Genomic DNA, 18258 nt, shown 5'->3' on the forward strand with positions numbered 1-18258 from the left:
AAATGTACAAAAAGGGATTAATAACAGAGTAGATATTGCAGAAGTTAATGCTAGTGATTTTGAAGACATGGCAGTAAAACTACCCACAATAAAGCATGGAGGGAAAAAACAATTGCAAAAAAATTAAAGGGCTCACTTAATGCAAAAGGAAGCAGTAGAAGAGAAACAGAGGAACAAAAAAGACATGAGAAATGCAGAAAAAAATAAAATGAGGGACATAATTCAGTAATAACATTAAATGTAAGCTAATTAATTCAATAAAAAAGCAGAAACTGTCAATCAGACTGAATAAAAGAACAAGAACCAACTCTATGCTATCTACAGGAGGTAGACCTGAGACTGAAAAATACAAAATAGATTTAAAATAATAGAATGGGAACGAAAGGCTGGAGATCATGGGTGAGCAGGACAACTCTTCAAGGAGGTCTGAAATGGCTGGAGATGGCAAGCAAAGCACTTTGATTTAGGTTTCCTATCATGATTATGAAGTGGGACCGGTATATGACCTCCCAATGTGTGGGAACCTATGTCAGTCATTTGGAAAATGTAAAATAAAATCACAATGAGATAACACTTTACAACCACTAGAATGACTATAATGAAGAAGACTGACAATATCTATCAAGTGTTGGCAAAGATATAGAGAAAGGGGAACATTCTTGCATTTCTGGTAGAAATGTAAAATGACATATAGCTATTTTGAAAAACAATTTTATAGTTTCTTAAAAGCTAAGCTGACACACACAATCTGATTCAGTTATTCCACTCTTAGATATCTACCCAAAATAAATAAAAACATATTCACACAAAGATTTGGATACAAATAAATATTCATAGCATTTTTTCATGGTAAGGAAAAACTGGAAACAATTCAAAAGTCCATCAGCTGGTGACTAGATAAACAAAATGTGATATATCCATGCACTCAAATACTACTCAGAAATAAAAAGGAATGAACTGTTGACACATGCTCCAGCATGGGCGATCCTGAAAAACATTGTAAGTGAAAGATTCCAGACACAGGAAACATCAGATTGTATGATTCCATGGGCACAAGTTGGGGAAGGGACAACTTGTCAAATTTGGGGACAAATTTGCAGACACAGAATGCAAGGCAGTTGTTACGTGGGCAGCGGGTGGACACAGAGATGGATGGCAAGTGGACAAGAGGCAACCTTTTGGAGTGATGGAAGTGTTCTAAAGCTGGATTGTGATGACTGTACGCCGCTATATATTTACTAAATATCATCATCAATGCATACTTATTCTGTGGCATGCAAATTATACTTAAAGCTGTTTTTATAAAGCCTACACAGTGAAAAAACTCTTTTATCTGTGTATACGCTGGGCCTTTTTACTGCAGCCACATCTCTGTCACGCATGTTCAATACCTGTAGGTAATAACTTGCTCCAGATCCCATGTGTCCTCTTACTCATTCGTTATCCCATCTTTTCTGATCCAGCAACTTGAGTCACATTGAAATTCAAGGGTTAACAAACACAGAAATTACCTCCTCTGTTTAATAATCAAATATATCTTTTTTCTGTTTTTGAACAGAAGGGCTTTCTGTAAAGGAGAATTCAAACAAAATTTTTATAATAAAAGACTCTAAGTATGTTTTCAAAAGTTCTGACAATTTTTTTTTCTTTTGCTTAAGGAATTAAGGCCTAAAAAGTGAGTCCTTACTATTATTCAAGAGGAATAATAGAAAAAAAGTGTTTCTGTATGATTTTCCATTATGTTAGGTAGGTAATGGAAGATGAAAGAGAAGGAAGCTGGTTTTGCCTGACCCTGAGGTTTCCAGGGCTGCTGCGCTATCATGTAACCAGTGATGCGCCAGACAGCTACTGCTCCCAGAATAGGTCAAGACGCTGCTTAGCTAGATTGGCACAGAAGGAGAACTGCATCTTGAAACTGAAGAATACTTTTCTAGTGTAACCAATTTTAGGGGCTTGAGGTTCCAATTCCAGTACTAATTAATTTTGCCAAAGTCTAAGCTTTTCTAATATGAAACTGGAGGCTATAAAACCACATATTTGTGATGATTTTGTAGCCCAAGAGGGGTTTGAAAACACAGGAGACACGGCTTCCTGTCCCACTGGTACAGTCTTTTGGCAATGCACCCCTCCAGGGAGACCTGCTAACAACAATCTGGGCTGAACACCCTGAGGAAGGGAAGGCTTTCTGAAGAAGAGTTGCACCTTTGGGCACCAGGAAAATGCAGCTTCATTTCATGTGAATTAGAACTATTGGTTATGGGTTTGTCTTAACTTTTGATCCACAGAAATTTCTTATCATTGACATTAAAATAAAAATGTATTAATTGTGAAATATTTCAAAACAGTACAATAGAGCCTGTATCTGCTGTCATTTCTATATTCAAAACCAAGATTGATGAAGATGTTAACTCTTTGACGTTTTTGCTTCAGATTGTTCTGTTCAAAGGAAATTAAACTGAAGTCTGCCCTCCCTGGACTGAACTTTTCACCCTCCCTCCCCAGAAATTACCATTTTCCTGGAGTTGGTGGGAATGGTTATTATATATTTTTTGTACTTTTACAAAGTGTCTAAATCTACATATATTTACTGTTTTCAAGTTGTAAAATGTCCATAAATGGCATCTTATTCTGTAAATTTGCATGTGTGAACCATTATTGAAGAAAGTTTCCTCATGCCTCTTCACAGAACACCTTCATTCCTCAAGGTAAAAACTATTCTGATATTTATCAAAATAGATAAGCGTTGCCTGTTTAAAACATTATATAAATAAAATCATCAGTATGTACCTTTTTGTGTCTGGCTTATTTTCATATTTTATTAAAAAAATTTTAAAAGAAGACCTTTGGCCTGAATTTATTTTTTTATTTTTAAATTTATTATTTATTTATTAAATTTATTTATTTACATTTTGAGACAGGGGCTCACTGTGGTGCCTAGGCTGGAATGCAGTGGTTCAATCACAGCTCGCTGCAGCCTCGACCTCCTGGGCTCGTGATTCTCCCACCTCAGCCTCCCAGGTGTGCTCCATCATACCTGGTTAACCTTTGTATTTTTTGTAGAGACGAGGTTTTGCCATCTTGCTCAGGCTGGTTTCAAACTCCTGGGCTCAAGCGATCCTCCCACCTCAGCCTCCCAAAGTGCTAGGACTACAACTGTGAGCCACTGTGCCTAGCCTGTGTCTGGTTTCTTTGCTGAATGTTTGATCTGTAAGATTCACTCATGTTGTGAGTTGTAGTGGTTCATTCTTACTGCTTAAAGTATTCTATTGTAAGAGTATCTACAGTGTATGTATCCATTCTACTGGTGATGGATATTTGTGTGGTTTCCATATGGATAAGTTACATGTCTATATAGACATATCCACGTATTCTCTTGAGTGTATAAACAGGAGTGGAACTTTTAGGTCTAGAGTAAGCTTATGTTGCATGTTTGCTGATACTTTCATCACCAGTGTCTGAAAGTTCTAGCTGCTCTACATACTCATCAAAGCATGGTATTGTCTGACATCTTTTTAATTTTAACCATTTTGGTTAATGTGTAGTGGTGTCACATTGTTTTAATTTGCATTTACCTAATGATTAACAACATTGGGCATCTTTTCATGTGCTTCATAGCCACTTGGATGCTCTCTTTTATGAAGTGCTTAGTAGATTATTTTGCCCCTTAAAATTGGGTTGTTATGCTTTTTCTTATTGATTTGTAATGATTTTGAAATAGTTTGGACTCCACTTTTTGTCAGTTATATGCCTTACAAATGCCTTCTTCCAATTGGTGGATTATTTTCGCTCTTTTAACTGTGTCTTTTGATGAGCAGAAAGTTTTAATTTTAATTACATCTAATTTATCAGTGTTTTATGGATAGTGCTTCTGGTGTCTTGTTTAAACTTAAAAATTTAAAGTTAAATTTACAATTTGATTTTTCTTCTAACACTGCATGTTTTTCTGTTCTGAAAAATTATTTAATTGATAAAAAAAGGTTGTAATTCAAGGTATACGTGATTTGATATATGTATACATCATATAGATTGCTAATCAAATGAGCACATCCATCACTACCCATGCTGTGTCATCATTGCATTGTTTTGAAACATGCTCCTGTTGATGAATTTAATCTAAAATGTCCATTTCAAACATATGCATAGTATTTATGTTGTACAAATAAATCACAATTAATTTACACATTCTATTGAATAAAGGTCGTGCTTTCCCCCATGTTTGTTTTAATTACAACAAAGTTATGCTCAATGTGTACAAATATGTCACTTCAAGCTCATTTTCCTCCAGATTAGATACTTAGAAGTGAAATTCCTGCAGCAAACTGTTCTGGTGGTACTTACCTACATTCCCATTAACAAAACATAAACGTTCTTCTTTCCTCTCCTCCATGCCAAGGCTTGCTGTAACTGATGCTAAATTTTTTCAGTTCATTGGAAATGTAATCACACTTTGATAATAGTGATTATCACCAGGAAGAACATTTCTTCCTCTGCTTATTAGTGGTTAAAATGTCTTCTTGAGTTCTTTGTTCTAGTGCTTTGACACATTTTCTATTAGGTCAATAGTGCATCTGTGACAGCACACACAGCAGGCTTTATTGGTGGTCTTCAGAGCTCCAAGTCCTTCTGAGGACACCCTCCTTCCACAGTAATGCCACCATCTGAAGTCTAAAAAGAAGTCTGCTAAATGCTGTATGTTAGACTCGTGTTTCCTGTGACTGATGTAACAAATTACCACAAACTTGGTTGCATTAAGCAACAGAAATTTATTTTCTTACAGTTAGAGTCCCAGCTTGAAATGAGTCTGAAAGGTGTCACCAGGCAAGTTCCTTTGGAAACTCTAGGGGAGAATTTGTGTTCTGGTTTTTCGAGCATCTGGATATGTCTGCATTCCTTGGCTCATGACCCCTTTCTTGCATCAGTTGTCTTTCCTCCCTCTGCTTCCAGAGTCACAATGTCTTCTTCTGCAGTAAAATCTCCCTCTGCCTCTCTCTTTAAAGGACTATTGTGATTGCATTGGGCCTACCTGGTTAATCCAGGATAATCTCTCCATTTCAGAATCCTTAATTTAATTATATCTGCAAAGTCTGTTTTGCCATACAAGGTAACATGCTCAAGTTCCAGGGTTTAGGACCTGATTATTCTTGAGAACCATTATTCAGCCTACCACCCCTTCACACTGCTCTCAAGAGTACTTCAGGGAGCTCATAAATCTAGTAAGATTACCATCCACCACTAACAGTGGTAGACAGGGCTGATTGCCAAAGAAGATTCACAAGATCTAAAATAATAATGCTGTTCATCCACAGATTATTGCAGGAAAGGGTGCAATGGAACAATGATATTAAAGTAAACATATGCTTCCCAGTCAAAGGCTGGCTCACAATTAGGGGTTCAGGGACATTAAGCACAAGTTCTAACCGTCTTGCCTCTGCAAGACCACATCAATGTGCTTTCTCTCAGATCAGGAACCACCAACAGGAGTATTGTATTAGTCTGTTTTCATGCTACTGATAAAGACATACCCGAGACTGGGCAATTTACAAAAGATGTTTAGTGGACTTACAGTTCCACATGGTTGGGGAGGCCACACAATCATAGTGGAAGGCAAAGAGGAGCAAGTCACATCTTACATAGATGGCAGCAGGCAAAGAGAGAGAGCTTCTGCAGTTGAACATCCCTTTTTAAAACCATCAGATGTCGTGAGACTTATTCACTATCAGGAGAACAGCAAGGGCAAGACCTGGTGATTCAATTACCTTCAGGCAAGTCCTTCCCACAACATGTGGGAATTCAAGATGAGATATGGGTGAGGACACAGCCAAACCATATCATGCATGAAAAATTACAGGAAATTCTTATGATTTTATGATTTCTTGGCATCCATTTTTGATATAAGTTTAACATTCTCATACCAGCACAGGGCTTAGTCACCCTTGACAGTTTCCAGTTCTGTAACTCTTCCCAGTTCATCAGTGTGGTTGGTGCAGATATCTGCCTTATACAACTGCCTCTTGGTAACCACCTCCATGTGGGATAGCTGAATACAAACTAGTTGATGTGGTCACTGACCCCTAACCCCTGCATAGACCATGCGGATATGCTGCAGTCACAGCAGACCTCCTGGAACTCATACCTGCTTGCTTTAAACCCTGCACTTAGAACTGAGGGAAACCTCTTTAGGTAACGCCCTGGACCCCTGTAAAGGTTTTTCTTGGCCTACAGGCCCCTAGCTCTCTCTCTCTTATTCTGTACGTGCTGGTTGAAGATACATGTCCTGGCCCCTCCCCACATTCCTGTTGATGCTGTGAGGTATGCTGTCCTCTTCACTCTGAAGCTGTGAGTAATAAAATTGCTTGCATTATTCCATGTGAAGTGGTGTTCAGCATCTTGTGTGTGACTGACACACCTAAACCTACATCTTTTCCAGGTCAGGGGTCTCCTAGAAAGTGGCTATCTTGGTTGATGACCACTCTGAAGAGACAGACTTCAAAACCAAATTAGAGGAAAATATCACAAGCACCTTGAAACAAGGGATCCCGAAATTGAGTCTTGGCTAAGGCTTCTTATACCTTATTGGTTACCTAGGCATACTCTTGCTACATAACCAGCCCCAATGTCATCAATAAACAATGCTAACAAGCTGGTATAAACTGCCTCGAGTTCCCCTTGGACCCATACTTACAAGTAATACTTCTAATTTGATGTATACATGGGCCAGTACCATGAAGATAAAACTTTTACTCAGCAAAATATCTCGTGGCTGATCCCAGGCCTACCAAAAGGAATCCTCAAATCCCAACCACCTTTGCCATGCGTGATCCACAATAAACAGCCTCAGTGACCATCCCAGGGAGACTCGAAAATTGATTATGCGTCTCCCTTAAAAGACCATCAGAAGCAAGTTAATATGACTGTTTTCCCACATCATATCATCCACCATTCCCATCTCAAATGACTTGTATATTCTGTAATATAACTCAATTCCTCACCCCTTCCCAGAACTTTTCTCTGCCTTCATAGGAGCTCAGTATGACATGAGTAAATTTGTCTCTATTCTAAATCTCTTTTAGGAATATTCTCTTCACTTTGTCATTGCATCTGAAATATAGACATATCTTAATAACTTTGTCACTACCCAGCAGTCCTTTCATGTGGAGGCTATTTTTTTTTTTCTCTTACAAATTGAAGGGTCTAGAGGTAGGATAAGTTTGTTTTTAAGTTTTCATTGTCACATTTGCTCAATGTTATACTCTCCATACTAGAAAGTTCTAGCTTCATATACCTTCCATTTTCATTCTAGTTGCAGTTTTCTTCCCGTATCCTGATTAGGCTCACTTTACTTAGCCTAACTCTTCCCTCCCTTCCCCACCCTTCTCCCTCCTCTCCTCTTTCTCCCTCTCCCCTCTCCCCCTCTCCCTTCTCCACAAACTCACTGTGATCTCATCCAGTACTAAATCTGTATCTTTTTCCAAGACTTAATATCTTCAATTTCCTATATTACATTTCTGCTTAAATCTCTATTGGGCATCTCAAACATCACTTGCTTAAACAGAACTTTTGATCTTGCTCCCCACCCCCATCCTGCTATCTCCAAATAAATAACTGTCCCCCCTCAGATTTCCCCATTTTAGAAAGTGCTATTACTACTTAACAAACTCCTTGGACTGAAAAACCTAGAGTCATCCTCAGTTCCTCGTTATTCATCTCCCACATCTATCAGGAAACACTGTTTGCTTTATCTCCAAGATATATTCCATAACCACTGCCTTCTCTCCATCACACTGCTGCTACTGTAGTGAGATCCACCATCTCTCTTCTCTATATTAGTGCAATGGCATTCTAACAATCTTACTATAATAACTTCTACTCTTGACCTCTGAGAATCAATTCTACACATACTTAGCAAAATTACTTTTCTAAAATTAAAATCAGATCATGCATTCCTCACTAATAATTCTCCAATGGATTCACATTACACTCAGAATAAAGTCCAAATGACTTTTTAAGTCCTATGGGTCACAATATGCCCCGATGCCTGTTTAAATTGACCGGGCTCATCTCTTGCTACTTTCCAGCGTACCTAGTCCATGGGTCTTCTTGCTGTGCCTGGAATATATCATGTGTGTTTCTGCTTCATTATCTTTTCATTTGTTCTCCCTTTCTGAGATGTTCTTCCTCTAGAGGTTTGCACGATTGGATCTCATTTCATTTGGGTTTCTGTTCACCTCTTTAGAGAAGACTTTCCCTGTCTCCTCATTAAAAAGACCACTGCCTGACCCCCCTTACAACAATCCTGATCTACTTTGCTATATTTTCATCATAGCACCAATGAAGACTTTATTTATTACGTATGTACTTGTATACTCAGTTATTTTTTAATGTGTGCATTTTTAAATTCTAGAATCTTAAGTTCCATCTGAGTAGGATCTTAGTTTTTTCAGGATCTGGAAAGCTTCCTAGCATGTAGTAGATGCTCTATCACCATTTGTCAAAGGAAGCATTAATAATAGGAATATTTGATAGCTCTATGTTTTCCAAGTAAAAATCCTGTGCTTTTAATTTTAGAATATATAATATTTTTTTCACAGTATGTGGTTTTAATTTTCACTTTGATTATGGCATACTTTGAAATATAGACAGTCTTATTTTGATGTGGACATATTACCATTTTTGCCACCATGTTTTTTGTTTTTTGATGCCACTTAGCAACACTTCTCCTTTTTAATAAATCCCTGTACTTCGGGTGTATATTTTGGAGCAGTCCCCCTGGGTGCCGCACCTGCTGCTTCTCATAGGATCAGTGCATCAGAGCAGGACTAATACTGAGACATATTGAAGTGGTTTCATTGCTTCCAGGATGCCAGAGCCAACTGCCATATGGTCGCTTGCCCTCATATATGCAGCATAAATACACAAATGTCAGAGGCAGGAGAGTATAATAGTAGGTACAATTTGTTGAGTACTACCCTGGACTGGCCAGTACTTAGATTTCCTCATAGTCTTTACAGCATCTTTAGCTGATAGATAATTTTATTACCCCTATTCTGAGGATAAAGGAACTGAAGACAGAGAAGTTAAATGACTTGGTCAAATGTCATGTGGCTAAGAAGAGGAATAGCCAGTTCTTGGGTTTCAGAGTTCAAGCTGTTACGTATCAAACCATATTGGTTTTCATGGTCCAAAAATTCAGATCTTGACCCAGTCATTTGTTATAGGTAAGTCACTTGTTTTGTTTAGTTTTCTTATTTGAAAAATGGAGATAATGATCCATCTGTTACACACCAAAAGGTTTTTCTGAGGAGCAAATCAAACTAATATAATATGTATGATTGGGCTTTATAACTTGTACTACGTAAATGTTAGGTGATTGTTATTATTACAAAAGCACCAAATATAACTTAACAGTAAGGCAACTAAACTATAACAAAGGCACTAAAATATATTGTGATCTGGCTCAAAATCAATACCTGGGAAGGCTGTGTGTTTATTCCAATGATTCTAGCTGTCTTTAGTAAACATGTCCTTTTGAGTATTATCAGTGGGGTAGATTGTGTGCTCTAGGTTGATTTAAGTTAAAGTTTAACAAATAGCTAAGTGTTATTTAGAGTCAAGTCTGGTAATCAAGGGAGGGAAAGATAGCAGAGAGAAATGAGAAATAACTGAAATAGTGAAATTACCTCCTTGGTAATTTGGCTTTTAAATAGGCTCTGAATCCTTTCTCCAAATGTAACTCAAATATTGAGTCACAAAGAACTGTTTCCCTCCCCAGAAGGCTAGCTTCTCCAGCATCTGTAAAACTCAGTGCATGGCCATTTAGTCCAACTTCTCTCTCACTGCAGACATCTTTCTGATGCAGTCAACCACCCTGCACCTCTGTGTGTGTCTCCAGCCTTATGGGCAAGTCACCTCAAGAAATAGTCTGCTCCACTGCAGGACACCTCTCATATTTGGAATGCGCTACTTTATATTAAGGAAAATTTGTATCCTTGCGAGTTCCACAATTGTCCGGAGTAATTTTACGTGAAGAGACATAGATTAAGATATTTATATATTTATGTTAATTTACAGATACATAAATATATCAAATTAAAAATAAAACTAATGTACAAGACTATATGTACTCCATATAATATATGTAGATAATAGATAGTATTATATACATAATATGTAGTATTACACACACATATTTACATACACACACTTGTGTCTGTGTGTGTATATATACATATGTGTTCCTTTTTTTTTTTTTTTAACACGTCAGTTCTTCAAAGAGTTGAAGATGTTCGGGAAAACTTATGGGAGGTCATTGATTCAGACTAAGCCCCTGCACTAGGCTCCAGCAGATCAACCCAAAATGGAGTCACTTGTGCTAACGTTCACATCGTCACCAAATGAAACCTAAGCTCTTTATGCACAAGATCTGACTTCTTGAGAAATCAGGAGAGAGATAATAGCCAAATCCCCTAACAGGTCAGTTTTTCCAAAAAACTAAGAGATCCACAGCACCCAATAAAAAAGGGCCTAATCATCCTGAGCTGGCAAGCTATGGAGGTCCCCTCTGCTTCAACCCTGCAAGGAAAGTAACCTGAAGTAATCTGTGATTTATCAATCTGCTTTTTTCCCCCTTGTTTCTGCTTTCTCCAGCCTTTCCCTGCTTATAAGTTCCACTCCCTCTCTTCAGCAGATAAAATGCTGCCTGATTCATAATTGCTAATAAAAGCCTATTATATATTTGAACTCAATTTGTTAAAATTTTGTTCTTTGACCAAAGCAGCCTACGTTTTTTCATTATTCAGTTGAAGATCCTCATCTATCTCACCATTTCTTATGTGACCGTATTCTAGATTTTTCTTGAACCTGCTTCACTTTAAATGTCTGGTACCCAGAACTAGACTCAGTATCGTAGATGTGCAGAGGACTATAGGACACCTTCTTATTTTTTAAAAAATTATACTTTAAGTTCTGGGATACATGTGCAGAACGTGCAGGTTTGTTACATAGGTATGCACGTGCCATGGTGGTTTGCTGCACCCATCTACATTAGGTATTTCTTCTAATACTATCCCTCCCCTAGCCGCTACCCACTGACAGGCCCCGATGTGTGATATTCCCCTCCCTGTGTCTATGTGTCCTCATTGTTCAGCTCCCATTTATGAGTGAGAAAATGTGGTGTTTGGTTTCCTGTTCCTGTGTTAGTTTGCTGAGAATGATGGTTTCCAGCTTCATCCATGTCCCTGCAAAGGACATGAACTCATCCTTTTTTAAGGCTGCATAGTATTCCATGGTGTATCTGTACCACATTTTCTTTATCCAGTCTATCATTGATGGCATTTGGGTTGGTTCCAAGTCTTTGCTATTGTGTGTAGTGCTGCAATAAACCTAGTGCACATGTATCTTTATAGTAGAACGATTTATAATCATTTGGGTATATACCCAGTAATGGGATTGCTGGGTCAAATTCTATTTCTGGTTCTAGATCCTAGAGGAATTGCCACACTGTCTTCCACAATGGTTGAACTAATTTACACTCCCACCAACAGTGTAAAAGCATTCCTATTTCTCCCGACTTTTTGATGATCACCATTATAACCAGCATGAGATGGTATCTCATTGTGGCTTTGATTGCGTTTCTTTAATGACCAGTAATGATGGGCTTTTTTTCATATGTTTGGTGGCCGCATAAATGTCTTCTTTTGAGAAGAGGACACCTAATTTCTACTTATGTCTTCATTTTGTTGGAAATGACAATTGTCACTTTGCTAGTTCCTCAAAATTAATGGAAACTCATTGGATAGAAAAGAAAATTACAGGAAAAGATAACAAATGCAAAGACTCAAAGTTGTTACAATGCATACATGTGCAACAAATTACTCTAAGTTTGGTGTAGTTTCATATGTTTGAAATTCCAAATTGGTTAGAAATTGTGACTTTCTGGAAAAGTGAATTGCCCGAGGACGATTTAGCTCACACTGGGCAACTATTTCTCCTCCCTCAGCTGTCTTCACTGTGCTGGGCTCTTTTGGATATTTTTATCAGGGATAAAAATATATACATATTTCTTAGATAATGTATATTCTTCTTCTATTGGAAATAGCTCAACAGTGACTGTGGGATATGAAACAGTTTGTCTTCAAGATCCTGTGGTCATTCCACTACACTGTTCTTCCCAACTTTACAGTTTGTCTTTTTCCTAAAATTCCAATAGCGACATATATGTCTCTTCTATCACAAGAACCATCGTATCAGTTGAAAGAGAAAAATTAAATTCAATTTTCTATAAAAATTCTGTTTTTTCCACCGTTGTGTTGCTTGATCAAAATATCATTTGCAAAGTGTCTGATCGGTGTTAATGTTTAACACATCTGAAATAAAGTAAGAGAGAAGGAGACAAATGTGCCCTGATTATAACTTCCCTTTTGGAAAAAGCCTGTTGCAAGAATTCTTCAATCTCTGAAATTATTAACTAAAAAAAAAAAAAAGAGTGACTCTGAGTCTAAGAAGAAATGACATTTTTGTTTGTTTTATAAAGAGAATTGTCAGATGAAATTCATCATTGTTATGTACCAACTAAAGTAGATATTAGTTTTAGATATTAATTATGAAGTAGCCAATGCTACTCTAATTATAGTTCACATTTATGTCAGGCATTAAATTATATTCAATATTGTTTGAGAGTAAAAAAGAAACTAAAATCATATTTAAGAAATATCTTGCACAGTATAAGAGAAAATAAGAGCAATCAGAAAGGTCTTTTGGGAGTTTGTACAGCATAGAAATTATGAGCATGGGTTTTTAGTTCAGACCTGAATAAAATCACAGCTCTCTCATTTTCTAGGGAGACCTTGGGCAACATGTCACTCTAAGCTTTAGTTTTTCTCACTGGCATCATAGGAGTGATAATAATAGAACCCATCTCATTGAATAGTTATAAGTCTTTAATAAGAGATTGCATGCCCAATCCCTAAGCCAACAGAAATCTTTCACATTTTTAGCAAAGATTCCCCTTTGAAACACTTTCTACTATCCTCTGCTGGAAAATTTTTATAACTATATAAATCTATAAGGACTGTAATATCCCTTGGAGTTATGTAATACATAACTTGCGCATTCCAGAAGCTACACTTCTTGTAAAGTGCTTGCTGCACAGTCTCCAGCCTTGGCAATTTCCCTGTACATGTTGATGACTTCTATTGTTCAATTCTGGGCCTCCCCAGTCATAGGTCATTGGACTAAATAGGCCTTTGTCTCCACAGTCATGGCTTGGGTGGTACTTTTGTTGCAGATGACCAAAGATGTTTGCTGTAGTCTTAGAAAGGTAAGAATAGCTGGAAAGAGTGAATCACAATAATCACTGTAGTGTGTAGTGTTTATTTAAGATGAGAAGAGAGGGACAGTGATGAAAATCTTTGCCTTCATTACCACATGGGATTTTAAGATAAAAAGTGTACAGAACTTGAACATTTAATTATTGAAAAGTGAACAGAAACAGGAAACTGAAAATGCTTTTGGAAAATTTTATTTAAATTATAATGGGTTGTCAAGGGAAACTAATGGGCCTGAATTATCAGACAATAGGAACATTTTCTTTTAGTGCTGCCAAGCACATTACATGTCAGGAACGGTGCTAAGTGCTTTCCATACAAGGTATGCATTATCTTATTTGCACCCATAACCTGTTTTCCTCAAGTCTTCTTCTTAGTAAATGGCCAGATTGTCCACTAAAGCAGGATTTTGGGGGCATGCTAGAATTCTCCGTTTCATTTACCCTGGTACCCAATCTTTCATCAAGTTCTGTTTATCCTATACACAAAAGACCTGCCTGTCTTACGCCCAAAATACAGTACATGAAAAACGTGAGCGTCTCTCCCCTCCAGTGCTACTGTCTTGGCTCATGGCCCTACCTTCTCTTTCGAATCTGATATGATTTGCCTCCTAACTCATCTTTCCACTGTTACTCTTGCTCCTCTGTTGTTCATACTCCACACAGAAGCTTTATTATTAAAAAATGTAGGTCAGATAAAGCCATTCTCAGGCTTGATATTTTTTATAGCCTTGTTTTGCCCTTACAATAAAATGCATACTCTTCTAGGATCTAAAAGCCCTGCATGGTCTGACTTTGACTCCTTTTCTAACTCACCTCATGCTTCTTCTCCTTGCCCCCTGCTCTTCAGTACCCTGGCCTTTGTCTGGAACTCACTATTCTTAGGGTCTTGGTGTTCACCATTCTCCCTGCCTGAATCTGTCTTTCCTCAGTGGTGTCTCCTCACACCTAAGGTTTCAGATTCAATGACATCTAAGAGGCTTTTCATGACCCCACTATCTAAAGTAGTCCTTCCAGTTACTTTCTATCAAAACTTTTTTAAAATTTTGTTCAGAGTATTACAGCATTTATTTGTTGCCTTTTTCTTTGTGTATTTCCCATCTGGAAGGTAAATTCCTAAAAGATAGGGATCTTGTGTCTACACCTAAGCTCCTAGCAGGGCACCTGGTGTAGAAGATGCAACTTGTGCCTATTAATAGATGAGTATTTCCTTATAACTTTCTTGTAACATAAATATTACTGTACTGATGCCAAGGGATTGGTCTAGGTCTTGTTGCTTGCCACATAGGAAGCCTATCACTGAGATAGTGAGTATTGCCAGGGAAGAAAAGCTTTAATTGGATGACATTAGCTGAGAAGACCAGAGAAAAGCCTTAAATTTGTCTCCTCAACTAACTAAAATTGGGAGTTTATATAGCAGGGAAGGAATGTAGCTATGCATGAAAACAGGAATTTGCGAGAGGTAAGGAAGCAATCATGACAAATGAGGGGTTTGGCATCTTACTGTCTGGATGTGGTGATCTGGTGAGTTTCAGTTCCTTTATACTATCTGGGAGACCGGAGGGTCAGTTTCCTGAAAAAGAGACTCAGGTAAGACAAATGTAAGTTTCAAGCTTTAAGACCAGGAGGGTCAATTACAATGTTGATTCAAAGAGACCTTAAACATCAGCTGTATGGGACAATTGGGCTGGTTTGATCATGTTCCCAATTTTGCAAATGAGAAACTTAGAGAGACGAGCAAGTGAAGGCCCAGGAAGCATCAGTTTGACTTTCCAAACTAAGCCTTTAGGCCTTTATCCACCATTCTGTTCTTCATTAATAACTTGGTGATGGCGGTGGTGGTGGTGGTGTGCATCTGTACACATGTTTGTGTTTTAGTCTATGTGTTTCATAGAGAGTTACCTGATAAAATAACACTAGTTTGCCACATTATTAACTATAGAACAACCTGACATTTTGACATTTATCCCCCAAATGGAATTAAATATAACTAACATATAAATTTATATGAAATAAAACTATATAAAGGCTGAGATTAAACCCCATGTTTTTTTTTTTTATTTATTGTTATACTTTAAGTTCTAGGGTACATGTGCATAACGTGCAGGTTTGTTACATATGTATACTTGTGCCATGTTGGTGTGCTGCACCCATCAACTCGTCAGCACCCATCAACTCGTCATTTACATCAGGTATAACTCCCAATGCAATCCCTCCCCCTCCCCCCTCCCCATGATAGGCCCCAGTGTGTGATGTTCCCCTTCCCGAGTCCAAGTGATCTCATTGTTCAGTTCCCACCTATGAGTGAGAACATTTTCTGTTCTTGTGATAGTTTGCTGAGAATGATGGTTTCCAGCTGCATCCATGTCCCTACAAAGGACACAAACTCATCCTTTTTTATGGCTGCATAGTATTCCATGGTGTATATGTGCCACATTTTCTAAATCTCACATCAGTTAGAATGGCAATCATTAAAAAGTCAGGAAACAACAGATGCTGGAGAGGATGTGGAGAAATATGATCCTAGGTTTTCTTCTAGGGTTTTTATGGTATTAGGTCTAACATTTAAGTCTCTAATCCATCTTGAACTAATTTTCGTATAAGGAGTAAGGACAGGATCCAGTTTCAGCTTTCTACTTATGGCTAGCCAATTTTCCCAGCACCATTTATTAAATAGGGAATCCTTTCCTCATTTCTTGTTTTTCTCAGGTTTGTCAAAGATCAGATGGCTGTAGATGTGTCACCCCATGTATTTTTACAAAGGAGTCATGAGGGAATCAGACTCTGGAATTTTGCATCCTTTAGGCAATCTTGAAATTTGAGTCTAATTTTTATAAACCTTGAGGTTTCGGTTATTTTGATGTGTTTATCTCTTTTAGTAGTGCACTTATTTCTAGGTAGTTTTGGTTGTTGTCGTTTGTTTGCTTTAATAAGTATCTTTTCATTTAACTTATGCACTATTTTATCTCAAAATGCAGTCTTTTTCTTAATAACTTCCTCCTTTCCTTCCTTCCTTTTTTTCTTTCTTCCTTTCCTCTCTTCTTCCTTCTTTTCTTCTTTCTCTCCTTTCTTCTTTTCTTCTTTCTAGAATAATAGATGGAGCATATGCTGTGTGCCAGTCTGTTAGGTATAAGATGCCAGACCTGCCTGAAAGTATTGATGTATTCGGTGTTCTTTGTGTTGTAGCTGCTGCTGCAATGGAGTACCCAAGGCTCTCCTCCTCTAATGCAAAAACATTCACAGGTGATACTAAGAACTTGTATTCCTTTCATATAAAGGCCAAAACTGTTTTCTAACTTTGTCAATACAGAAATCTATATTATGAGATATTTGATTTGTATGAGAAAAAGTTTGTGGTCCTGAGGATTCTGGGAGTGAGTGAGTGATGATATTGATTCATGGACCTTGGTTTCCCTGTTCTAACTCACAAAGATAGAAAATACCTTCAATTCTACTAGCAGTAAGGAGGAAAATAGTTCTGACTAATTGCTGTAGAATTACAAATCCATTGTTAAAGTTTCAAATATGTACAGGCATACCTCAGAAATATTGGAGACTGGGTTCCAGAACATGACAGCAAAGCAAATTTTGCAATAAAGGAAGTCACATGATTTTTTTTGGTTTCCCAGTACATATAAAAGTTATGTTTACACTATACTATAGTCTATGAATCCCATGTATCTTAATTAAAAAACACTTTAATGCTAAAAATGCTAACAATCATCTGAGTCTTCAGCAAGTTTTTATCTTTTTGCTGGTGACCATTGCCTCAATGGTCATGGCTGCTGACTAACCAGGGTGGCTATTGCTAAAGGTTGGGACAGCTGTGGCAATTTATTAAAAAGGCAACAATGAAGTTTGACAAATGGATTGACTCTTCCTTTCACAAAAGATTTCTCTAAGGCATGTGATGCTGTTTGATAGCATTTTACCCACAGTTGAACTTCTTTCAAAATTGGAGTCAATTCACTCAAATCCTCTTGTTGCTTTATCAATTAAGTTTATACAATATTCTATATCTTTTGATATATCCTGTGAACATATCAATAATATTAACAATACCTTCATCCAGAGTAGATTCCAGCTCAAGAAAATTTGCTTTGCACATCCATAAGAAGCAAATTCTCATCTGTTAAAGCTTTATCATGAGATTGCAACAATGGATTCACATATTTAAGCTCTACTTTTAATTTTAGTTCTCTTGATATTTCTACCCCATCTGCAGTTACTTCTTCCACTGAAGTCTTTATCACCTTAAAGTCATTCATAAGGGCTGGAATCAACTTCTTCCAAACTCCTGTTAATGTTGATATTTTGACCCCCTCCCATGTACTACAAATGCTCTTAATGGCATCTAGAATGGTAAATGTTTTCCATAATGTTTTCAATTTACTTTGCTCAGTTCCATGAGAGGAATACCTATATATGGCAGCTATAGCCTTATGAAATGTGTTTCCTATGTAATATGACTTGCAAGTTGAAATTACTCCTTGATCCATGGACTGCAGAATGGATCTTCTGTCAGCAGGCATGAAAACAACATTAATCTTGTAGACCTCTACTGAAGCTCTTGGGTGACCAGGTACATTGTCAATGAGCAGTAATATTTTAAAAAGAATCTTTTTTTTTTTTTTTTTTTTCCCTGAGTGGTACGTCTCAACAGTGAGCTTAAACTATCCAGTAAACTTTTCCTTTACAATCACATTTTGGCTTAGTGTTTGGCCTGTCTTACCTTTTGACATGCCTTCCTCACTAATCTTAAGCATTTCTAGCTTTTGATTTAAAGGATTTAAAGGCACAGACATGACCCTTTCTTTCATTCAAATGCTGATTGGCCATTGTAGAACTATTATTATTATTATTATTATTGTTTGAGATGGAGTCTTGCTCTGTCATCTAGGGTGGAGTGCAGTGATGCAATCTCAGCTCACTGCGAC

This window comes from Macaca nemestrina, chromosome 13 (assembly GCF_043159975.1).
Source record: "Macaca nemestrina isolate mMacNem1 chromosome 13, mMacNem.hap1, whole genome shotgun sequence".
Taxonomy (NCBI): domain Eukaryota; kingdom Metazoa; phylum Chordata; class Mammalia; order Primates; family Cercopithecidae; genus Macaca; species Macaca nemestrina.